General features: G+C 36.6%; 2 long non-coding RNA genes across 3 annotated transcripts; one reads left to right on the top strand and one right to left on the bottom strand.

Moving 5' to 3' along the window:
* Positions 1-418: 418 nt before the first annotated feature.
* On the bottom strand, positions 419-3,979 carry LOC109563123 (uncharacterized). The gene is made up of 3 exons (XR_011567649.1): positions 3,598-3,979; positions 2,485-2,585; positions 419-1,554 (listed from the first exon to the last, which is right to left on the bottom strand). It is a non-coding gene; the product is annotated as an uncharacterized lncRNA (long non-coding RNA).
* Positions 2,491-8,697, top strand: LOC139184139 (uncharacterized). 2 transcript variants are annotated; one of them, XR_011567648.1, is made up of 3 exons: positions 2,491-2,580; positions 6,252-6,355; positions 8,576-8,697. It is a non-coding gene; the product is annotated as an uncharacterized lncRNA (long non-coding RNA). The 2 variants fall into 2 exon arrangements; XR_011567647.1 differs by lacking the exon at positions 8,576-8,697 and having other exon boundaries at positions 6,252-6,584.
* The last annotated feature ends 2,708 nt before the right edge of the window (positions 8,698-11,405 follow it).

Below are 11,405 nucleotides of genomic sequence, written 5' to 3'. Positions count from 1 at the left end.
ATACATTCTTACTCTTAGTTCTTTTTCTCCATTTCTCCAGTGTTTTTTTATTTTTTCCTTTTCCTTTTTCTTGCCAGTTTATAGAATTTCTATGGTCTCTTTATGAAGACTCTTACACAGCTATTTTGATACCTTCCAATTTTCTCTTATAAAGTTCCAGAGAAAATTATTTCTACTTTATTCTGTTTGGCTAATGACTGAATATATGGTTGCTTAGTACAGACTTAATGATAATAATATAATTATTTATTAAAACCTTGTCCCTACCAAGTCTTCTGTTATCTAATGATGGCTCATTCACTCTATGGCTACTCTCAAGGCAAAGCTGCAGCTCTGACTCACATCCCTATGTTAGCTTCTCCCTCATTCCCGGTCCACTTGCCCTCCCCCCCAACCGCTTACACATCTGCCTCCCCACTCAACAGCCAGACTAAACTTTGCAAAGCACAAATCACTTTATCTCCTCCCCTGTGTAAATTTCTCTGGAGTTTTCCCTTTATTGCACTTAGAATAAAATCTAAACTAGTTACCATGGCAACAGATCTAAAGGATCCTCTTGCATGCTCAGCTTTGCCACTCTCCAGTTAAGTCATCAAAGTGTGGCAACTCTTGCATTGTTGCTATCTCTCAAACACTCTATAAAAAATGTCCTCTTTCAACAATGCCCTTTTCCCAGACATTTCTCCAAAAGGCCACCCAAACTATCCTATCTAAAGTAGATCCCTTGCCTCTTCTTCAAACTCATGCATTTTCTATCCTCAATCCTGCTTTGTCTTCAGAGAATTCATCAAAACTTGACATTATTTTTGACAGTGTAATTCTTAATCATCTATTTTTGTCCCCTACTAAAATGTATTAACCATAGGGTAATGGGATTGTCTTGTTCATCTCAATAGCCCAATGCCTAGAAGAGCTCCTAATAACAATGATGCTCTCAAGTATTTGTTAAATAAATGAATACATTCTTCACAGTACATTTAGCTATATAACCCTTGAGGGCAGAGACTGGATATTATGCACATTTATACCCTCAGAATCTTAATATATGACCTATAGTACACTGTAGCCACAAGATAAAAGTGTATCAAATAAACTAATAATGTACATAAGTAGAATTTTACAGAGAAGGAAACTGAGAAACAGAGTTCTTGCTTAAAAAGCCAAGAATCTGCCCATCTCCCAAGTTATTCCACTGTGTCTCGCTCTTTCTCAACTCAACATCACAACACACTGGTGAGACACTATAAATGAATAAATGGATTAGTTCACACCAATAACACAGACTACAACACCAGTGACACCAAAGAGCCCTGGAGATTAATTCGATTCCCCAGTTCTTTGAATTTCTCAAGGAAGGTCTTTTCCCCATCTTCTACCACTTGGAACCCCCTTAAGAGGAGAAGAGTTTGGCATTTGCTCAAATAGCCATATCCACTTACAGTATTTGGAGAGAATCGTATGATTAACAATGCTTACGTTTTATTAAGACACACTTGTTGTTTGCAATGGTGATTTGCATGCAGATATTTAACTCCTTTCCCTTCCAGCTTTCTACTGAAATGACAACCACAAAAAATATCTATTAAAAGTCTATATAAATGGAGTCACACACATGACAGAAATTTCAGGGACTTTTAGTTAAAAATATTTCACACAAGTCCAGATTAAGGTCATTGTTAATTCATCCATGGTTAAGAACATGCCAGTGAACAGGTTATTTAATACAGGTATAAAAGGTATCAAGATCAAGGAGAAGCAATAATCAAAGAAGGAAAAAAAAATCCCTAAAGAGACAGAATTGAAGCCCCAGATCAAGAAACTTCTTCAAATGATGGGCTAAAGCTTTCATTTTGTTTGTTTGTTTTTAATTTTATTACCAGATTTGAAAATAAAGTCTTCACACATCCAAGCGGAAAAAGTAGCCCTTAAAAGAAAAGAGTCTATTTCTCGTTGGAATTATCTTTCTTATGTAAAAAACAAAATGCTAAGAAAGAAAAGAGTAGTATATTAAGAATGTGCCACCTACCTGAGGGAACATTTGTGAGAAAAGAAAAAAAATAAAAACTGTAATAAAAGTGCTTGAGAATGGCAAAGAAGTGCTATAAGAAATGATGGTGAGTAATAAAATTAGTGAAACTTTACATGAGGTTAAGATTTCTTTTGGAACTGTTTAAAAACATTTTCCCAAAATATTGGAAAGAAATAAGACTCTAATAAAAATAACAAAGCTATTAAAGGAGATCATCTGAAAAAACCTTGAGATAATGAAAGAAAAATGAATAAAACCGTCAAACTTATCATCTGATCCAAAGGGAAGGACACTAGGCCAATTTGTTTTCAGAGCCATTGCTTTTCTTTACCCCAGTCTGCTTATACTGCAGGAAGAATGACTACTGCACTTCTGGCTGGGGTTAGCATAGTAAAGACTATAAAGGAGGTTGGAAGGAGAGAGGAAAGGAAAAACCTCAGAAGCTTCTCCCCTACCTGTCCGTCCTGATTGGCAACTTCCACAGCAACTGCATCCCCTTCAGAGCTCCGATTCCTGCCAGACAAGTCCATCATGGTGCCAGTTTTGACCAGGTAACCTAGACAAAGGTAAAAACATGTTCTCTTTAGATAAAAGAAAAGGCAAGTTACACTATCTCTCCAAATATAATTATGTAGATAAAAATACTATGACTCAAATATTACATCTGAAAGTTATTTCTATAAATACAAGAAAATTGATAATGTAAGATACCAAAAAATCAATATTATTGTAGATTGTTAGAATTTTATATAGAAGCCCTCATTTCTCATTCTAAATAAGTCTTTGCCACAACAATTAAAAAAAACTCCATCTCTTAAAAAAGAATAAATTAATATTAAAATATTTTCTTTGATATATAAGTCTTACAACAATTTTACACTGAACAAAGAATCTGTTAATAACACTTGTTTTTTATCTGTTTACATTTGTTCCTAATTTTTACTATGAAAAATAATATGTAACAGTCCAATAAGCATTCTTAATTATGTATATGCGTGCATGAGTGTACAAATCAATGCAGGTGATTTTATGTTGTATTTTCAAGAGTGGAATTGTTATTTCAAAATAGCATATTTTATATACAATATATTACATATTATAATATATATTATATATTTATATGATATTATATATAACATGTATAACATAAATAACATATTTTATATGTATTTTAAAGCTTAAGAGATATTGCCAGATCATTTTTCCAAATTGCTGACATTTTTCACCTAATCACAGCAATAAATGAGAATATTCTTCTCTTTGCCTCCTTATCTGAAATAGACTTCACTGTACTTTTTCATTTTTGCCAGTTTTATGAGTATAAACAGATATTAAGCTTTTACTTCCATTTGCATTTTCATGATTACCAAAAAAATCCCCAGTCTTTTTACATTGGTATTTTAGATATGCAATTTTGTGAATTGTGTTTATACTCAATTTTCTATTGAGCTATTCAACTGTTTGATGATACACAAGACTTCTTTATATGCTATAGACCAGGTCTTTCCAGAGCTTTTCACTTCATGACACTCAGAAAACTACTGTATGTTATCATGATATAAACTTACTAAGAAGCTGCCAGTGATTATAGGCCGGTCCACCTGGGGATTCTTGCTCCCTCCTTGCTACAAGGTAGTCTGAAAGAAATGAAACCCATATCTAGTTCAGCTTGGACCAGATATGATAACTCCTATTGATAATGTTAACTTTGATATAGTGTCTATTTTCCAAATTTATTGTTTAATTATTGAGTTTGAGCTTTATACTATTTAAAGTGTATCTGTTTTTTGTTATGGCTTCTAGATTTCGTGTTTTAAAGAAATCCCCTGAATTTTATTGTAGTTTTTAGAATTTTTTGCCCAAGACTTTTGCAAATCATATGTGATGAAATTTTAACACTATTCTTCTTGCACGTGAACATTATAGAAGATACCAAAGCGAAAAACAAAACTACAAGATGCTTCCAAATTCTGACCAGTTATGCATTATGTACTGGCTGAAATAAAATGAACATGAAAAAATTTCTCTGAAATGTTTTCAATTAAACAACATCTTAATGATAGTTTTCAAGAAAAGGAACGTGATGTCATCTAAAAATCCTTTTCTTGGGATTTAATCATCTTCTAGGTGCAGCTGAGTCCTGCCTTAGCAAACTGATAGATTCTCTTGATCTCAATGTTGGTGTTGTTAAGGAGGTATATTGGATTAAACAGCAGGGACATTTCTTTCTATTCTAATATTCTACAATTCTACTGTATTTCTCAGAGTTACATGCATAAATAGTGAGAAAAAATCAAAGGAAATATATTTTTCAGCATATTGGTGGCATTTCCTTTGGTAAAGCCAGATGAAGATAACTCCAGTGTTAGAAAATTAAATTTATTTTTTTCTCTTTCTTTTTGAAGAAAAATCTTGATGAGAGGCTTTTAAGGAATACGTCAATTGCTTGAAGTGAGCAAGATTATGGTTTTGCCCATGGGATTTCACAATCTTTAGAAATTACTATCACAGGGATATGTATTTTAAAAGGGGGAAGTATTTCAGAAGAAACTAATTATGGAAAACAAGGCAGCTTTTAAGGTTATTTTGTCAGTTCTTTCCATGTTATGCAGTAGGGTCTTATGAGTCAAGACCAGGGTTTAAAACGAGACATCAAAGCCATACAAGTGAACTAAAAGTTACATATGTTCTTAAGGATTAGTGGAACTTAGGGTGATTAGTTTTTTAAAATAAACTGAGATACTTTGTAACATTGACCAGAATCCCCCCTCACTTGATTTTGATAATACCCCATTAATCTTCCATCTACTTAAAAGTCTCACTGATTTTGTTTAAAGCCCAAATTTATTATTTTCATTACCTGACTTAGGGAAAAATGATAAATGGGACCTTATTCCTATAAAAACATATTCCCATAGATATTAGCATCTGAACAAAATCTTGTTATAATCATAGCTGATTATATGCCTATCTTCCCCTTTCCTGTTCAGGACATGCCTATCTTTCTCTCTGAAGGATCTTTCTTAGATATCTTGCCAAAGGAGATTCATTTAAACACAGTGGCATGGATGACCTTAAGGGTAAAACTCAAGATATCTGCTTTTAACATCCTAATTCTCGTCTTGATCCCTTCCCTCTTTGGACTCTTTACAGCTCACTCAAATCACAGTGTTGTTTATCTGAATCTTAAAACTAGTTATACGTACTGTGCATTTGGAAATTAATCACAGATTCTCCTGTTTTCATATTTACTTTCATGACAGACTTGATTTCATGTTTTGCTTTCAGATTTAGTTTTCTATTTAACTTTCCAAACTTTTATACACACACACACACACACACACACACACACATATATATGGGCTTCCCTAGTGATTCAGTGGTAAAGAACCGGCCTGCCAATGCAGGAGACGTGGGGTTGCTCCTTGGGTCAGGAAGACCCCCTGGAGAAGGAAATGGCAACCCACTCCAGTATTCTTGCCTGGGAAATCCCATGGACAGAGGAGCCTGAAGGGCTACAGTCCATGTAGTCGCAAAAGAGTTGGACATGACTTAGCAACTAAACAACTAAAGTAGTAAGAACAGAACTTTTGTTCCAAGTATCAAACCCTTGTCTAATCAGTTTAAATAATATTAGAACAACAGAAAAGCTAAAGGGTCACGGGTCCAATAGATGTTCAAAGTTGGAATTTAGAAGACACAAAGGCTCCTCTCTTTTAACTGCAGTCTTCTTTTAAGTGGCTTTAATTCTTTCCTGCTGCAAATAGCTGGGAGGTGAAGGGAACCAATAGAAAGAAAAATAGCCACTGATGATTGCAGGGACAAAAGAGATCTTATTAAAATGAAGTTCCCCTGAAGTAGAGCTCATCCTCTGAATTTATCATTAACCTCTCTCCAAAACTTTATTCTGTTTCTTGTCCTGTACCAGTTCACCCTAAAGACTGAGGAGTATCAAAGAAAATTGGGGATTGTAACAAAGAAGGACTCATAGGACCTTCCAGGAATAGATCCCCTCACTCCATATCCTCCGCTTGCCTCTTGTTTGTAGAAACTTTCCCCTAGGCCTTCCCCAAGTCCCAAAGAACAAATCATAAAAGTGAGAAAATCCAGAAACAAAAGAAAACAGTCAAGCACAACAAAATAATAGTTTAGCATTTAAACAAAGTCAAGAAACTTTAGTTCCTTCAGGGCTATAGATAATATTCTGAACCACATTCTTGAGCTATTTTGCAGATATTGGAACCCTCACTGAGTGGAAGAAGTTAACTGCATGCTGACCACAAGCACACAGACTCCAGACCAGCTGCAACCAGAAGGCTGATGAAGGTGCCTCCCAGTTACCTCAGTACCAACCAATCAGAAGAATGTCCATGAGCTGATTCCCTACCCCACAACTTGCCTCCTTCATCCTGGCTTTAAAAACCTTCACCCGAAATCCATCAGAGAGTGCAGGTCTTTTAAGCACTAGCTGCCTAGAATGCTTGCTTGACACCCTGCAATAACAGCTGCACTTTCCTTCACCACAACTCAGTGTCAATAGATTGGTTTTATAGCACATTGGCAAATGGATCCAAGTTTAGTTTAATAGCATTACTTCTTGCTCCATTCAGAAAAATCCGTGCACAGAAGATTGACTGGTCTACCTCAGAGTACATCCTCATCTGTAGATGGAGTACTATGGACCAGACCATTTGATGGCTCAGCTGCAGCATCTAACCTGTGAGGGGTAGGGGAGAGGAGCTCACTTGACATGGCTGTAAAAAAAGATTTTCCAGGAAAATGTTATTGCTTTGGACAGACAAAGTAATAAGTGTTTAGCAATAATTGATAACTAACACTATGCTTTTCACACATGAAATGCTCAAAAACTACTTACTGTTATTCCACTATCACACTACTAGGTTTATAGATACATTTTTTTAGGTATAATCCATATACCATGTGCGCGTGTGCATGTATGTGTGCTAAGTTGCTTCAGTTGTGTAGAGCTTCCAGAAGGAATGCTGTCCTGTTGAATATATGACATTGTGATTTTAGTCCAGTGAGACGTCCAACCTACAGAAATGTATACATGTACACATTAGAAATGTATACATGTACACATTAGAAATGTATACATGTACACATTAGAAATGTATACATGTACACATTAGAAATGTATACATGTACACATTAGAAATGTATACATGTACACATTAGAAATGTATACATGTACACATTAGAAATGTATACAAATGTATACATGTATACATTAGAAATGTATACATGTATACATTAGAAATGTATACATGTATACATTAGAAATGTATACATGTATACATTAGAAATGTATACAGTTATGTATAAATATATATGTGTATATATACACACATATACATGTATGTGTGTATAATACATTATACCTATGTATACATTTACATACATACATGTATGTATATATTTAACATACATGCATATATTTATATGTATACATACGGAGAAGGCAATGGCACCCCACTCCAGTACTCTTGCCTGGAAAATCCCATGGGTGGAGGAGCCTGGTAGGCTGAAGTCCATGGGGTCGCTAGGAGTCAGACGTGACTGAGCGACTTCACTTTCACTTTTCACTTTCATGCATTGGAGAAGGAAATGGCAACCCACTCCAGTGTTCTTGCCTGGAGAATCCCAGGGACGGGGGAGCCTGGTGGGCTGCCATCTCTGGGTTCGCACAGAGTCGGACACGACTGAAGCGACTTAGCAGCAGCAGCAGCAGCAGCAGCATGTATACATAACTCTATACATTTATACATAGATTTCTATAATTGGAAACCTAAACTGATTTAATCTCTGAGATTCTACTTTCTTATCTTTAAACTGTACATAATAATGCCTGTAAAAATAAAAATATTTTACAGGTCATATATTTGAATATCCCATGAAATGATTCCATAAAATATAACATTTTCCAAAAATTGTGCACAACTGAGCTTTCTACCATCCTTAAATAATGAATCCTTTGAGATAACTCGGTTTTCTGATAATTGGGAATTAAGCACCATTTGTTTTAATTCTAGATGTTTTATAAAGAATCATCTTGAATTGTATTATATACATTTCAATTTTCTTACAGTATATGCATGTGTGCTAAGTTGCTTCAATTGTGTCCGATTCTTATGGACTGTAACCTGCCAGGATCCTCTGTCTATGGGGATCTTCCAAGCAAAAATACTGGAGTGGGTTGACATGCCCTCCTCCATGGGATCTTTCTGACCCAGGCATCAAACCCATGTCTCTTACATCTCCTGTATTGGCAGACAGGTTCTTTACCATTGGTACCACTTGGGAATCCCCTTCTTAGAGTATATCAAATATAAATTAAATTTTTTTAGTGACCTGTTTTTGTGTTCAATCACTAAGTCATATTTGACTCTTTGTGACCCCATGACTGCAGTACACCAGGATTCCCTGTCCTTCACTACTCAAATTAATGTCCATTGACTCGGTGATGCTACGTAACCATCTAACCCTCTGCCATCCTCGTCTCCTTTTGCCTTCAATTTTTCCCAGCATCAGGATCTTTTACAATAGATCTAAATGACCGACAAATCTTCACATCAGGTGGCCAAAGGATTGGAGCTTCAGCTTCAGCATCAGTCCTTCCAATAAATATTCAGGAATGATTTCCTTTACGATTGACTTGTTTGATCTCCTTGCTGTCCAAGGGACTCTCAAGAGTCTTCTTTAGTACCACAATTCAAAAGCATGAGTTATTTGACGCTCAGCCTTCTTTATGGTCCAACTCTCACATCTGTACATGACTACTGGAAAAACCATAGCCTTGATTATATGGACCTTTGTCAGCTAAAGTGATGTCCCTGCTTTTTACTATGCTGTCTATGTTTGCCACAGCTTTTCTTCTAAAGAGCAAGCATCTTTTAATTTCATGTCTACAGTCACCATCTGCAGTGATTTTGGAGCCCGAGAAAACAAAATCTGTCACTGCTTCTACTTTTTCCCTTCTATCTGCCATGAAGTGGGGGTTGTCATGAGCTTCCCAGGTGACAGTAGTGATAAAGAGCCTGCCAGCCAATGCAGGAGACATAAGAGATGAGGGTTTGATCCCTGGGTCTGGAAGATCCCCTGGAGGAGGGCTTGTCAACCCACCCCAGTATTCTTGCCTGGAGAATCCCCATGGACAGAGGAGCCTGGTAGACTAAGGTCCATAGGGTTGCAAAGAGTTGGACACAACTGAAGTGACTTAGCACGCAGGAGGGCTGTTATATTGCATACCCACTAATACACACTTGGCTTTAATACTGTTTACTGTCACAGTCTAGAAGTTCTATACACATATTTTCTCCTACACAGCATAAGCCCAAGATCTCTGTGCTTTTCAAAGTTATGATGTCTAATTTTTTAGGTTTTCTGACCCCCACCTTTCTGTGAGATTGTAGTTGTCAAATGTTAGTAGCTATAGTGTGTCTACTTCTATTGTGTCTTCTATTCACACTACTTCTAGTGTGTCTACTAGCTACAATAGTAACTAGCAATTACTGAGTGCTTACTCTTTGCCAAGCAATACCTAAGTATTTTATAATATTACTTCATGGAATGTTTACAACCAATCTATTACATGGGCACCATTTCACAGATGAAGTAACAGAAGCACAGAGAAATGGGAGCTCTTGACCACTATGCCATGTGGCTACCTCCCTTCCAACTGACCTTTTAAAGTTTCTCTGGGTTTAAAAACCAAATGAATAGGCTCTGTGTTCATCCACCTCACTAGAGCCAATTCAAATCCATTCTTTTTTACAGCTAAGTAATATTCCATTTTATATATGTATTTAAGCACATATATATGGAATCTAGAAAATAGTACTGATGAACCTATTTGTAGGAAAAGAATGAAGATGCAGGTATAGAGAACAGGCTTGTGGACACAGCGGGGGAATGGAAGAGTGGGGCGAATGGAGAATATAACATTGACATATATGTGTGAAAAAATCCACATATATGTGTTAAAAAATGACACATAAGTATAAAATAAAATCTAGGCATAAAATAGATAGCTGGTGAGATGCTGCTATATAATACAGGGAGCCCAGCCTGGCGCTCTTTGATGACCTAGAAGGGAGAGATGGGGGGAGGGGAGGGAGGCTTAAGAGAGAGGTGATGTATGTATTATTATGGCTGATTTGCATTGTTGTACAGCAGAAATCAACACAGTATTATCAAGCAATTTTCCTCTAATTAAAAAATAAATTTAAAAAAGCAAATGAAAAAATGAGAGAAAATTTCATGTCAAATATGCAGTTAAGTAAGGAACGAGATTTAGGAGATTTTCTGTGAATGATGTTCTATAAACTGTATGGAATGTACTCTGTAGGACCTCTGCTCTGATGAATAAAGTATGAAGTGCTAGAGAGCTGAGTTCTGAATAGCCAAAGTACTAGACACAGATGGTCAGGTGTCTTTTGTAAAAATTGCCCACTCAGATGACTTTGAAAAATAGTTATATCATTAATCAGAAATCAGATCAGATCAGATCAGATCAGTCTCTCAGTCATGTCCGACTCTTTGCAACCCCATGAATCGCAGCACGCCAGGCCTCCCTGTCCATCACCAACTCCCAGAGTTCACCCAGACTCACATCCATCGAGTCAGTGATGCCATCCAGCCATCTCATCCTCTGTCGTCCCCTTCTCCTCTTGCCCCCAATCCCTCCCAGCATCAGAGTCTTTTCCAGTGAGTCAACTCTTCGCATGAGGTGGCCAAAGTACTGGAGTTTCAGCTTTAGCATCATTCCTTCCAAAGAAATCCCAGGGCTGATCTCTTTCAGAATGGACTGGTTGGATCTCCTTGCAGTCCAGGGGACTCTCAAGAGTCTTCTCCAACACCACAGTTCAAAAGCATCAATTCTTCGGCACTCAGCCTTCTTCACAGTCCAACTCTCACATCCATACATGACCACAGGAAAAACCATAGCCTGGACTAGACGAACCTTTGTTGGCAAAGTAATGTCTCTGCTTTTGAATATGCTATCTAGGTTGGTCATAACTTTCCTTCCAAGGAGTAAGCATCTTTTAATTTCATGGCTGCAGTCACCATCTGTAGTGAGAAATAGTGTCCTGCAAAAACTTTTTAAATGTTTATTTATTCAAAAAGAATGACTAGTCCATAGTATTTGCAGGTGTTGAATTTTATGTGTATAAAATATTCTCTCTAGATTGAAGAAGCAGAAGTAAAACTCTGGCTTGACAGTCACAAGACATATTATCATCATGATTTTTCCAGGAAGGAAAGACACAGACTATCACACTTTAAGATGATCTTAAGTTTGTACCATGATGGTAATAATAGCTGGGCACGCCATTCAACATGCTGCTGCCAGATA

This window comes from Bos indicus, chromosome 1, assembly GCF_029378745.1.
Source record: "Bos indicus isolate NIAB-ARS_2022 breed Sahiwal x Tharparkar chromosome 1, NIAB-ARS_B.indTharparkar_mat_pri_1.0, whole genome shotgun sequence".
Classification (NCBI taxonomy): Eukaryota; Metazoa; Chordata; class Mammalia; order Artiodactyla; family Bovidae; genus Bos; species Bos indicus.
This window is presented reverse-complemented; position numbering and strand designations above follow the sequence as displayed.